This window comes from Salvelinus sp. IW2-2015, linkage group LG22 (genome assembly GCF_002910315.2).
Source record: "Salvelinus sp. IW2-2015 linkage group LG22, ASM291031v2, whole genome shotgun sequence".
Classification (NCBI taxonomy): Eukaryota; Metazoa; Chordata; class Actinopteri; order Salmoniformes; family Salmonidae; genus Salvelinus; species Salvelinus sp. IW2-2015.
Genome location: NC_036862.1, coordinates 28,646,833 through 28,659,206, shown reverse-complemented (window position 1 = coordinate 28,659,206; position 12,374 = coordinate 28,646,833). Strand labels below are relative to the sequence as shown.

Here is a 12,374-nt window from a genome sequence, read left to right as displayed (position 1 = left end):
CTCTGGGGTACAGTTTTTACACTTGGTACAGATATCTAGGATCAGTTTTCTCCTTCCCCGTAACTCTAAACCTTACACCATTAGTGGAGAGAAAATGGGCAAATTTTGGGCAGGATAGGTTGTTCAAGTCCAGGCGAAGGCACCCAAGCTCCACAACTATGGAACGCACTTGGGCTATTAAAGTTATCATGTGGTTGTGAGTTTGTAGAGTGAAACACTTCCGAAACCTCATACACCGTGGGACTCTTTGTGTACAGACAGACTCAACGCTTTCGTGTACCTGATGTACATCCCGGTAAAAGGTTACCAGGGTATAACATACAGCTTCCACGAACCTCATTGCGTTAATTCAGAAATTATAGCCCTAAGAACCAGAGGGGTTTCCATAAATGAGTTTTCATGGAAAATTATTGGGCGAAAAGTTATGTCATCTGAGAATATGGTATATGATGGTACTCTCAATCTGAATTAATTTTAAGGATTGTTTGTAAGAAGAGTAAAAGCCCAAGTTAGACCCATCACCAAATCCTCCATATGTACACATAATGTCTTGCATTCTCTCCCTAATGTCCCATGTATTTCTTTGAGAGTTCAGCACACAGGGACCCCTCTAACCAGAGTCTCTCTGTCTTTTTAAGAATGGACACAGAGAACTGTGCTGCACACAACACGCTGATCGCCTGTTTGCGTGTTTGGTTTAGTGAGCCATCAACAGGTAGTAAGCCCGGAGACAAGGGAGTACAGCAAGTAGCGAGTAGCTGGAATAACACGATCATCACTGACAATCAAGTATGCGAGAAGATATGGGTAGACTATATAAAAATTGTCTGAAAAAACCTAGTTTTATACGTACTACTACTGCTAGGTACTACACTCGCTACAAGGGCAGAAAGACTTTGATGTTACCAGTGTTTTTGGTACATGAATAGTAGTCTGAATGAGTAGGTGCATACACCAGGATGCCGAACAAACTGGTCCTCCGTGGGATCCAAAGACAATATTTAACCTTCTTGCGGTACAGAATTAAGAAAGTCCCACAATACTGTAGTAAGAAATTAAGTTGCCGAGCCCTCGAGACCATAAAGACGCGCTCTCAAGAAAAATATCGCCCGCAGCCTGAATCGAGTTTATGATCCCCATATCTACAATCATGGATGCTCAAAAAGAGAGGAGAGAAGAGAGTAGAGAGGAGAGGAGAGTAGAGTGGGAGTATGAAACGATGAAGAAAAGAGGACACGGGGAAGAAAACGATAGGAGAGAGAAGAGAACGAGAGGGTGAGAGAGAAAAAGAGAGGAAAAAAGAGGATCGAGAGAGAGATGAAGGAGAGAGAGGAGATAAAAGAGCAAAACAGAGAAAGAGAGGAGAGGGGCGAGAAAAAGAGACATGAGTGAAAGAAGGAGAGGTGGAGATAAGAGAGCAGAGAGGAAAGGAATAGAGGGAGAGAGAGAGACATGAGAGCAGATGGGGAGAAAGAGAATATGAAGAGAGAGAGGAGAAGAGAGAGAGAGGAGAGAGGAGAAGGAGAGCAAGGAGCAAGAGGAGAGCAGGAGGAAAGAGGAGCAGAGAGACAAGAGGAGAGAGGAGAAAGAGAAGCAGAGAGAAAGAGAGGAGAGGGGGAGAAATAGAGGAAGCAGAAGAAAGTGAACGAGGAGGAGGAGAAAGAGCAGAGTAGAGAGGAGAGTGAGAGAAAAGAGAAGAGAGAGAAAGAGTATGAGAGAAAAAGAAGAAATGAGAGAAAGGAAGAGGAGACACAATTCCTTCATGGGCCTAGTCAGGAGAAGAAAATGCGTGTCGCAAACCATCATCCCTGGCCAGGCTAGTTGGGCAGACTGCTGCCGCTCCGCGGGGAAGGAGAGAAGAACTGGAGAGAGAGGAGAACGAGACCAGCTTGCTTCTCGATGTCGTCCCTCCCTTGGGTGGGCCCTGAGCAGGCAAGCGCCAGCGCCGCCCGTCCGGTGTGTCCGATCCCAAGAATTGACGGCTGGAAAGGGAAGGAGGGTTAGTACTAGTAGCCCTGACATTAATCTACCCCCATGTATGATCTGACTAGCTGCTGAGGAGAGGCCTCAGCATCCCACAATCGAACAGCGTTTCCACAAGTCCCGTCTCGGGCTGACAAAAACCTGCCCACAACACATACACACCACAGCTGTAGGGACCAGACCCGCACAGGGGGGCCTTGAGGACGCCATTTCTCACAAGAAGGGCATCTGAGGACTGATATTGAGAAGGGAGGCACAGGCAAGGGCTGATACATTGTAATATAGGCAGAGGAACCACACAGTTATGTTTGGTACATGGCATAGAGGCAGGATGAACGGAGCACAAGCAGCAAATACCCTTCCGTTTAACAAGATGCCCGTACCATCAATGAGGGGAAGGTGACAGTGGCGATGGTGAGCATGGCCAGTTAAAGCGAAAGAGAGTGCTGGTTTGAGCCGCAAGCCGTCTATGTGAAAGGATCTGTGATTAACCCTAATTGCTACTGTTGAGTAGCTGGTGGATTAAGAGGTCTGCTAAATGTAAAAATGTAATTTGGAAGGGACCAACCAATGGCCTCCGTTTGGTGCTCTCAACTGCATTAATAAAGCCTGGGTGGAGGTGGGCCATGCATGGTGGACATATACGAGATAAGGTGGAAGAAGGGAAGGATGATAAACAGACCGCAGCTGTTACCTCTCTCCGGGAGACGAGGGACGAAGAAGATAAGATAGAGACATAATTTTGATAAACGAAATGGAGGAGTGTAACCTGGTCGAGTGACTACCGGTGCGTACACCTATTGGAGGAGGGGCGTGAGAGGAGGATAAGAGGGGGGAGGCGAAGGGAGTGAAAGGACGAGGATCGCGAGGATATTGAGAGTCCGACTATGGAAGAGAGAAACTACAGGATTATAGCGCAAATGAGAGAAATCATCCGGCTCGCCGCGGGGGAGAAAGGAACCCCGGAGAGAGAGAGACGTACTGAGGGGCTACGAAGAGTGTGAGAGGTTAGGAGAGTAGACGCGAAGGACGACCAGGATTAGTGGTGCATAGCGAGGAGAAGAATTGAGAGTGAGTGGATTATGGAGCACTGCGTAGTTCAGAGATAGTCGACTGACGGTGTTCCCCAAGCGCTCCACGAGACCGTAGGTGGTATTAGGTAAATGTTATTCTGGGTGACAATTGAGTTGCACTTATTTGTTAGCTACATTGGATCCTAATAATAAATAGGAAAATACAGTACAAACATGTCCTTCACAACATCTCCTTCACAACCAGCGACCATCTGTCTGACCCTTTACACAAGCCTTGTCCTCATTTACCATGGACTGATGGGGAGTTGGGCCACAGGGTTGATGGATGTGTCCTTGGAAAATGTTAGTTACCCAGACTTAGGAGGAGGCACAAAATTCTGAATGAGTGAGTCATTTATCCTCCTTCCTTCCTTCCCCCTTCCTTCCTTTCCTTCCTTCCTTCCTTTCTTCCTTCTCTTCCTTCCTCTCTTCCTTCCTTCCTTCCTTCCTTCCTTTCCTCCCCTTCCTTCCTTCCTTCCCTTCTTTCCTTCCTTCCTTCCTTCCTCCCTTATAGCCTTCCTTCCTCCTTCCTCCTTCCTCTCTCTCTTCTCATCCCTCCCTCGACTGCCTCAGCACGTCACCTCCCTCCCTCCTCCTGGCCCCTTCGCACACCTCACCTCCCTGCCCATGGCCTCCCTCCCTCCCTCCCTCATTTACATTCCCCTGCCGTAATGTCACCAGAGTTCATTGTTTGATTGACACCTCAATGAACTGAAGTGTTAACAGCTCCCAAGAACAAGAAGGACCAGGCGGGGGGAACAGGCAGAAGGACCAGGCAGGAGGATCAGGCAGGAGGACCAGGCAGGAGGACCAGGCAGGAGCAGAGCAGGGAAATCAGAGCGAGCCAAGGACTTACACCAATAATAAACTCCTCATCATGGAAGAAACAGGACTACAGAGTAAGGGAGGGAGGGATTGCTTAAAAAATCGAAATAGTATTCCATAATCACTCTGCCTTGTTGGCTAACTAAATCGTGCAGCAGGTTTTAACTGCTTTTAAGGTACAGTCCCTGCGTTAATGTCTACAATATTTATCATTTTCACTAAATTATCATTTTCATATTAAGCAGAGAGGGCCAACATGAATAGCATGGTAATGATATATTCATAATGAAGCATATCAATTGGCGCCAGAAAATGATTAAATGATTAATTTATCGTCTGTGCTGGGACCGATTTGTTTAACTTCAATAAATCACCTTGTCAGCAAAGCAAACATTTTGGCATTCAGATCGTGTAGATCATTAGACCATCCATTTACCAGACAACCATCAATATACACTGAGCAACAATATCAATGCAACATGGTGTGTTGCTCCCATGTTTCATGAGCTGAAATAAAATATCCCAGAAATGTTCCATACGCACAAAAAGCTTGTTTTTCTTTGGTTACATCCCTGTTAGTGAGCATTTCTCCTTTGCCAAGATAATCCATTCACCTGACAGGTTTGGTATATTAAGAAGCTGATTAAACAGCATGATCATTATACAGATGCACCTTGTGCAGGGGACATAAAAATGGCACTCTAAAATGTGCAGTTTTGTCAGCACGTGTATGGGATCGTGTAGGAGAGCGGTTTGCAATTTGAATGCACAGAGATACAGTGACGAGATCCCGAGGTTCATTTTCATGCCATTCATCTGCCTCCATCACCTCATATTTCAGCATGATAATGCACGTCCCCATATCGCAAAGATCTGTACACAATTCCTGGAAGCTGAAATGTCCCAGTTCTTCCATGGCCTGTATACTTACCAGACATCTCACTCACTGAGTATGTTTGGGATGCTCTGGATCGACGTGTACGACAGCATGTTCCATTTCCTGTAAATATCCAGCAACTTGGCACAGCCATTGAAGAGGAGTGGGACAACATTCTACAGGCCACAATCAACAGCCTGATCAACTCTATGAGAAGGAGATGTGTCGCGCTGCATGATGCAAATGGTGGTCACACCAGATACGGACTGGTTTTCTGATCCACGCCCCTACTTAATTATTTTTTTCTTCTGTTACCAGCAGGTACATACAGTATCTGTATTCCCAGTCATGTGAAATCCATAGATTAGGGCCTATGAATATTTTTCAATTGACCGTTTTTCTTATATGAACTGTGACTTAGTAAAATCATTGAAATTGCTGCATTTTGAGTTTATATTTTTGTTCAGTACAGGTACACATGTTTGATGCACTAACTCATTTATTAAAAAAGAGAACTTCTATTAGTGTTTAAATTCTGAATTATTCTATGGTGTGTGGACGTATTTCTTTTATGTGGATACATTACTCATCTAGATCTACTCAAGCTCATGTCATGCGGTTTGATCCTATTGTTTAGGACATTTTCAGTTCCTCTATGGGGCTCTTAAATAAATCAAACGGGGAGATAAAAGTTAATATTCCAGGACCACTGAACAATTGATCTGTGACACCGCAGTTAAAAAGATTGTCAATGTTTTTGAAGTACTGGTTAGATTCTCCAACGTTCTACCTCCTATCAAGCACAATATTTCAACTGAGAGAACTGCAACAATTTCTCTGGAAGAGGTTTGGATTTCAACTTAAAATCATGGAAGCAAGGATGCACTCGACTGGAAGACTAGACCACTTGCACACAATGGTGTGTTGTGCGTGGGAAGCACAGCCCCGACACACTGACACTGTGTGGAGAGAAGCAGTAGCAGTAAACCATTGAAGAATTGCCCTGACTGCTGCAGTTCTCTGTGTGAATGTACAGTGTGTAAGTATCGCTGCACTGTTGTTGTAGAGGTGAATAACTACAACAGGACAGGCTGTGGCTGTTGGCTGGGCTGGAGACTTAGGCTTGTTGTAAGCCATCTCTTGTAACAGTGTTGTCTATACAAATGTTCATGTTGTCTGCTGGGAGGTCCTGTCATGCTCAGAGGGAAAAAAACACTCCAGTCGGTGTTTGGTCTCTGGAAGTGGAACAGTGTTGGATTGGCACCAATGTCTGATAGTAATACCTCATCAAGCTGACCAGCCCAGTGGTTCTCAGAGAGGCCTGGCGGGGTTAGAAGGATCAGTACGTCCACTTTGTAGGCTCATTCTGACCCCAATCAGCCTCGTGTTGTGGTAGGGGAGTGAAGGTAGGGGAGTGAAGTGCTGACAGAGAAAAATAACACAGGCTGAAAGGAAATGTTCAGCAGTGGGATAAGGTGGTCATACAATGTTTCTATTATATCACAACAACCAGAAATGGAAGCTTAAATGTATAGGACTGTACCTGTAATTGTAAATAAAACGGGAACTAACTATGGTGCGGTGTTATCTACAACAGCAGACGTGGCGAAACTAAACCAGACAGGGGGGACAATAGAAAGAGCTTGCAGCGGGCTTTAACTTAATGTTCTCTCTTACAAATGGTGCTCTTTCCACCTCTTAGTGCCACATAACATTCTACAGATGTAGGATCTTAATTTGAGCCTGTTTGCTACAGCAGGAAAATAATCCTACAGCAACAGGAAATGTGAATTGTTTTGTGGATTATAATTATTAATGGATTTCTTTTTAGGGGTAGATAAATTTTTTGTAATTGAAAATCAAGTCAGACAGTGGGAATCACAAACTTCAGAAGGCTTTTTAAACCTAAAAAACGACAAGTTTTCCTGCAGCAGGGTGATCAAATTAAGATCCTACATCTGTAAGAAATTACATTGGCACTCATACCATAACACACGCCACTGCACCCCTTACAGAACAGAACAGGATGAGAAAGGCCGCTCGAGAAAATAATAGATTTTCATCTTTTCATAGGCTCAGATTTAATTTAGGCCTTTTCTTTCACTTCAGTGTAATTACTTTCTTCAAGCTAGACGGCTGCTTAATCGTCATGAAGTCTTTGGAGGGGAGGACGTGCAAGGGGAGGACATGAGCTAGGTAATGCAAGACAAGGGAGGAAGAGACGCGCACGCACACACCCACACCTTCACGTGACGCTGAGAGTCTATACCTGCTCTTGTTAGATGCCAGCATGGTAACCTGCAGCCACGGTGTGTTTGAGGAAAGCCTGCAAGCCACATCAAGGTCTAACTGGAACAGTACCATTGACATGTACAGCCTCACCCACCTCATCCACACAAAGATATCACAACAGTATGCCCCTGTCCTACAATCATATTGATAAAAGCTTGCTTCTCTGAATGTTTACATGTTTCTCATCTGTCAGCTAAAGGTGAGCACCGATGCATACAGACAATGAGGCAGCTACATGCCAAACAAATCATTTTGAAGGACTATTTGTGTGATCAAAAGCAGCCAATCATTTTTGAGTACGACCCAATTTTCCATGTCAGACATTTGAGAGCGTAGCAGCCTACCATTTCTGCCAGAGACTCTGCGGGGCAGACGGATGTTTGAGGAATATGAATGTCCCTCAATATGATGACTCTGCAGAAAGCTTCCCTGTAGAAAAATGGACCCCTTGCTGAAAACCATCATGTGAGACAACAGATTTTTTTAATCATAAATTAAAAGAAAATAATTTCGTATGAAGAATCCTAAATTATCATCCAACTGGAATTAATTGCAAGTCTTTGTGGACTTCCTCTGACCTGATTTTCCGACTAAAACTTCTAAACATTCCATGAAAAAGAGCTGGAAATCTAATTGATTGAGTGATATTGCAAAATGGGACAGCCGAGTGTTAAATCGCGTAGCGCATAAAAATCGTCTGTCCTCGGTTGCAACACTTACTACCGAGTTCCAAACTGCCTCTGTAAGCAACATCAGTACAATAACTATTCTTCGGGAGTATCATGAAATGGGTTTCCGTGGCCGAACAGCCGCACACCAGCCTAAGATTCCCTATGCGCAATGCCAAGTGCCGGCAGGAGTGGTGTAATGCTCGCCGCCATTGGACTCTGGAGCAGTGGAAACGCGTTCTCTGGAGTGATGAATCACGCTTCACCATCTGGCAGTCCGACAGATTAATCTTGGTTTGGCGGATGCCAGGAGAACGCTCCCTGCCCGAATGCATAGTGCCAACTGTAAAGTTTGGTGGAGGAGGAATAATGGTCTGGGGCTGTTTTTCGTGGTTTGGGCTAGGCCCCTTAGTTCCAGTGAAGGGAAATGTACAGCATACAATGACATTCTAGATGATTCTGTGCTTCCAACTTTGTGGCAACAGTTTGGGGAAGGCCCTTTCCTGTTTCAGCATGACAAGGCCCCAGTGCACAACGCGAGGTCCATACAGAAATGGTTTGTCGAGATCAGTGTGGAAGAATTTGACTGGCCTGCACAGAGCCCTGACCTTTGGGATGAATTGAAACGCTGACTGCGAGCCAGGCCTAATCGCCCAACATCAGTGCCTGACCTCACTAATGCTCTTGTGGTCCCCGCAGCAATGTTCCAACATATAGTGGAAAGCCTTTCCAGAAGAGTGGAGGCTGTTATAGCAGCAAAGGGGGGACCAAATCCCTATTAATGCGCATGATTTTGGAACGAGATGTTCGACGAGCAGGTGTCCACATACTTTTGGTCATGTATTAACCTTATATCAAGATAATGCTGACTCATACATGCTTATAACAGGTAATAAAGCATTATAGCTTATACAGTTTCAGGAGTAATGCTGGGAAAGGTACTTTCTTGTGTACTGGAGCCTCAGAGTGGAATGAGTTGCCTCTGCCCATAAAAACAACTTCCTCTCTGGGCAGCTTTAAAAATAAAGTACCAAACTGTTTGATGTCTTCTGTGCCCAAGTGAATGTACCCTACGATGTAACTGCAGTGATGAGATAGATGTTCTTCTTCTTTGTTTTTATGTTTTATTATTTCAAGGTCATACTGTGTGCAACTGTGTTTGATCTTGTCTTAAGAGGACCACAATGTAAATAAGTCCCAGAGTTTATTGTGTGTTATCCTCAATGATTTGACTAATGTGCATGTATGGCTTTTTCAAGTTTTAGTTGTGCTTGTTTTTTTAAATGGACGATTTAATAAACAAAACAAAAAAAATACCTGGTTGTCCCTAGTTACCCCAGCCACAAAGTCATAAACCTCGCCTATTTCTTCAATTTCTCTTAATTTCTCTTATTAAAATGTGATTTTGAACCTAAACCTAACCTTAACCTCACCGCTAACCTTATGCCTAACGCTAACCAGAAATGAAGACCAAAAAGCTAATATTTGTTTTAATTCAATTTTACGATTTTTATGATATAGCCAATTTGGACTTTTTGGCTGTGGTAACTAGTGGAAACCATTATACCTAGGAAGATTAAGTAATAATTTTTGTCAGCCATGATCCCTTCTTGTGTCTCAACAGACATGTAGACTTGGAAGATAAAAACGCCACTTTTTCCTTGAAACAATACGAGGTGAAAGACAACACAAACAGCAATTCACACCACGTCTACTCCCTACCCCACGCATTCACACATATCCTCCACGATCATGAATAAAGATAATACCAGTCTTACCCAAGAGAGCTATCTGCTATCTGATCTAGGACATGGTCTCTTTCTTTCATCTCCTTTCTCTGTGTCAGTCTAACCTATGCATGTTGCTAGGCTTACTTTTCATTCACAATGGGGATGAGCTCACCAGGCCTTAGAAATATTACAGTAATCTGTGAATAAGAAAAGGAGAAAGTGCAAGTCACAGCACTTCGGGAGCTGTGAGCTACAGGTAGATCAGGGGAATTGGGACTGTGCGACTGTGCATCATAAATGGAGCATCACTGTTTGACTCAGGTTGACAATTCAATAGCAGATACAACTCAAATCCTATGTCACACGTCTTATCAGAAAATCTGTCCCTCGATTCAAGATCTTTATTTTCCCCATTGTGTGTGATTGTGTATGTGTGTGTACAGTAAACAGTGGCACACAGCTTCCTCTTGATCTAAACATTGAGAGCCCTGCCCCAGACACGGGTGGTGTAGCAGGGGGTAGTCAGGCTGGACGTGGGAACCAGCGTCGTGTGGGCTAAACACATGCACACTCAATAGCCCTGCTGGAGGGCTGTATGGGTAGCCTACTTCATGTTTGTGTGTGTGTAAACATCACCTGAAGTGATTCCAATCCCATCAGTACAAGGCTTTATAAAAGCACACACAGCTGTAGCACTGAGACACCACAGTTCAGAGGGCACACCATCAGAGACTGGCTGAGAGAGAGAGACAGAGGTGATCCAGGGTGCAACACAGTTTCCACACTCACAGGAAAACTCAGTTTGAGTGAGGAGCTCATCTTCTGTAGTTGGACCATTATCATCCAGTGAGTACTTGGTATTCTCTTGTTATAACAACAGTGTAATAATGATATCTATCATGTTTAAATGCACCCACTTTGAGCCTAGGGTGAGCTTGTCGTGTTAGAGCTACTCTCTCCTACAAATATGTGATGCATATATTTTTAAATCGGCATTCCGCTAATATTCTTCTTCCTTCCAAGAAGCGCTGCTTCCCAAAATACTATGAGTGAAAGTGGCATGTCTGCCAGTAAGCATATTGTATGTAGTATGACTGATCTGACTCCACTCCTAACTTTGTGTGCAGGTATATGTATAGGTTAGTTTGTCGTCTTGTAAATTGTTGAGGATCTTAACATTAAAAGGAAATGGTCTTGGGAAAATATATATATTTTTATTGTTATTGTTATTTGAGATATTTACAGTAGCCACAGTCTTTCTCACAAAGGTTAAATAATGGTAAAATTCTGACCTCTCATTGTAGAAGCAAAGTATAAAACATGTGTTTACATTTATCAGTGTAAATATTGAGTGAAGTATCTAATTGGCTCAAACATTAAAATCTGAATAAGTGTAGTCATAACATTGCAATTAATCAAAAACTGATGATTACAAGGGTGGAAATGGTCCCTATTACCTTGGCATTGGTTGCAGAACAGTGTGTAATACGCCTAAATAAAGTATTATAAGATTTCCTTGAGGAAATCATTCCTTGTTGAAGAGTTATTACTGACAATGACAACTGAACCATACAATACTAATAAAAGCATCACTATTCAAAAGAGTAATATTGAAAAGCATCAGCCAAGCATCGTATCAAAGTAAACCTAAAATGAGCTCAGCATTCATTACATCACGTTATAGTAACAATGGGGAATAAATAATGATTAGTGGTAAAGGGCTTTGTGAGACCCAAACAAGAAAAGCTTCACAACAAAGCATGGTGTGTGATTATCGGGTTTTAGTTTGTGAAATACAATACAGGATGTTTCAAAGCTTTGAGCGTAGAAACAAACGCACGAGCTTACGGCACTGGTCATTTTGTACACAACACTCCCTAACAAGCGCACCACCACCCAAATCAGTATTTGGCCTAACTTGGCAGCAGGACAGGACCGATTTATTCAGAAAACTCCTATGCCTTTCATATTGCCAGGGGTCATCCATCAAATACTTCTGTGCTATACCCTACCAGTGATTACTATGAAAGTGCCAGTTTATATGCAGCTACAATTGAAGTTGGAAGTTTACATACACCTTAGCCAAATACATTTAAACTCAGTTTTTCACAATTCCTGGCATTTAATCCAAGTAAAAATTCCCTGTCTTAGGTCAGTTAGGATCACCACTTTATTTTAAGAATGTGAAATGTCAGAATAATAGTAGAGAGAATGATTTATTTCAGCTTTTATTTCTTTCATCACATTCCCAGTGGGTCAGAAGTTTACATACACTCAATTAGTATTTTGTAGCATTGTCTTAATTTTTTTTAAACTTGGGTCAAACATTTCGGGTAGCCTTCCTCAAGCTTCCCACAATAAGTTAGGTGAATTTTGGCCTATTTCTCCTGACAGAGCTGGTGTAACTGAGACATGTTTGTAGGCCTCCTTGCTCGCACACACTTTTTCAGTTCTGCCCACACATTTTCTATAGGACTGTGGTCAGGGCTTTGTGATGGCCACTCCAATACCTTGACTCCAATACCTTGACAACTTTGGAAGTATGCTTGGGGTCATTGTCCATTTGGAAGACCCATTTCGACCAAGCTTTAACTTCCTGACGGATGTCTTGAGATGTTGCTTCAATATATCCACATAATTTTCCTGCTCATTTTTATTTATTTATTTTTTATTTCACCTTTATTTAACCAGGTAGGCTAGTTGAGAACAAGTTCTCATTTGCAACTGCGACCTGGCCAAGATAAAGCATAGCAGTGTGAACAGACAACACAGAGTTACACATGGTAAACAATAAACAAGTCAATAACATGGTAGAAAAAAAGAGAATCTATATACAATGTGTGCAAAAGGCATGAGGTAGGCAATAAATCGAATAATTACATTTAGCAGATTAACACTGGAGTGATAAATCATCAGATGATCATCT

General features: G+C 43.0%; 2 protein-coding genes across 4 annotated transcripts in view; one reads left to right on the top strand and one right to left on the bottom strand.

The window, feature by feature from the left end:
- LOC111982811 (Friend leukemia integration 1 transcription factor) overlaps positions 1 to 12,374 on the bottom strand; it is a 146,807-nt gene that overhangs the window by 52,112 nt on the left and 82,321 nt on the right. The window lies entirely within an intron of this gene.
- The window catches only part of LOC111982813 (ATP-sensitive inward rectifier potassium channel 1-like), an 11,029-nt gene continuing 8,835 nt past the window's right edge, over positions 10,181 to 12,374 (top strand). The window contains exon 1 of the mRNA XM_024014420.2: positions 10,181 to 10,294. The gene's annotated coding sequence lies outside the window, so the exon portion shown is untranslated. The remainder of the gene's footprint in view (positions 10,295 to 12,374) is intronic.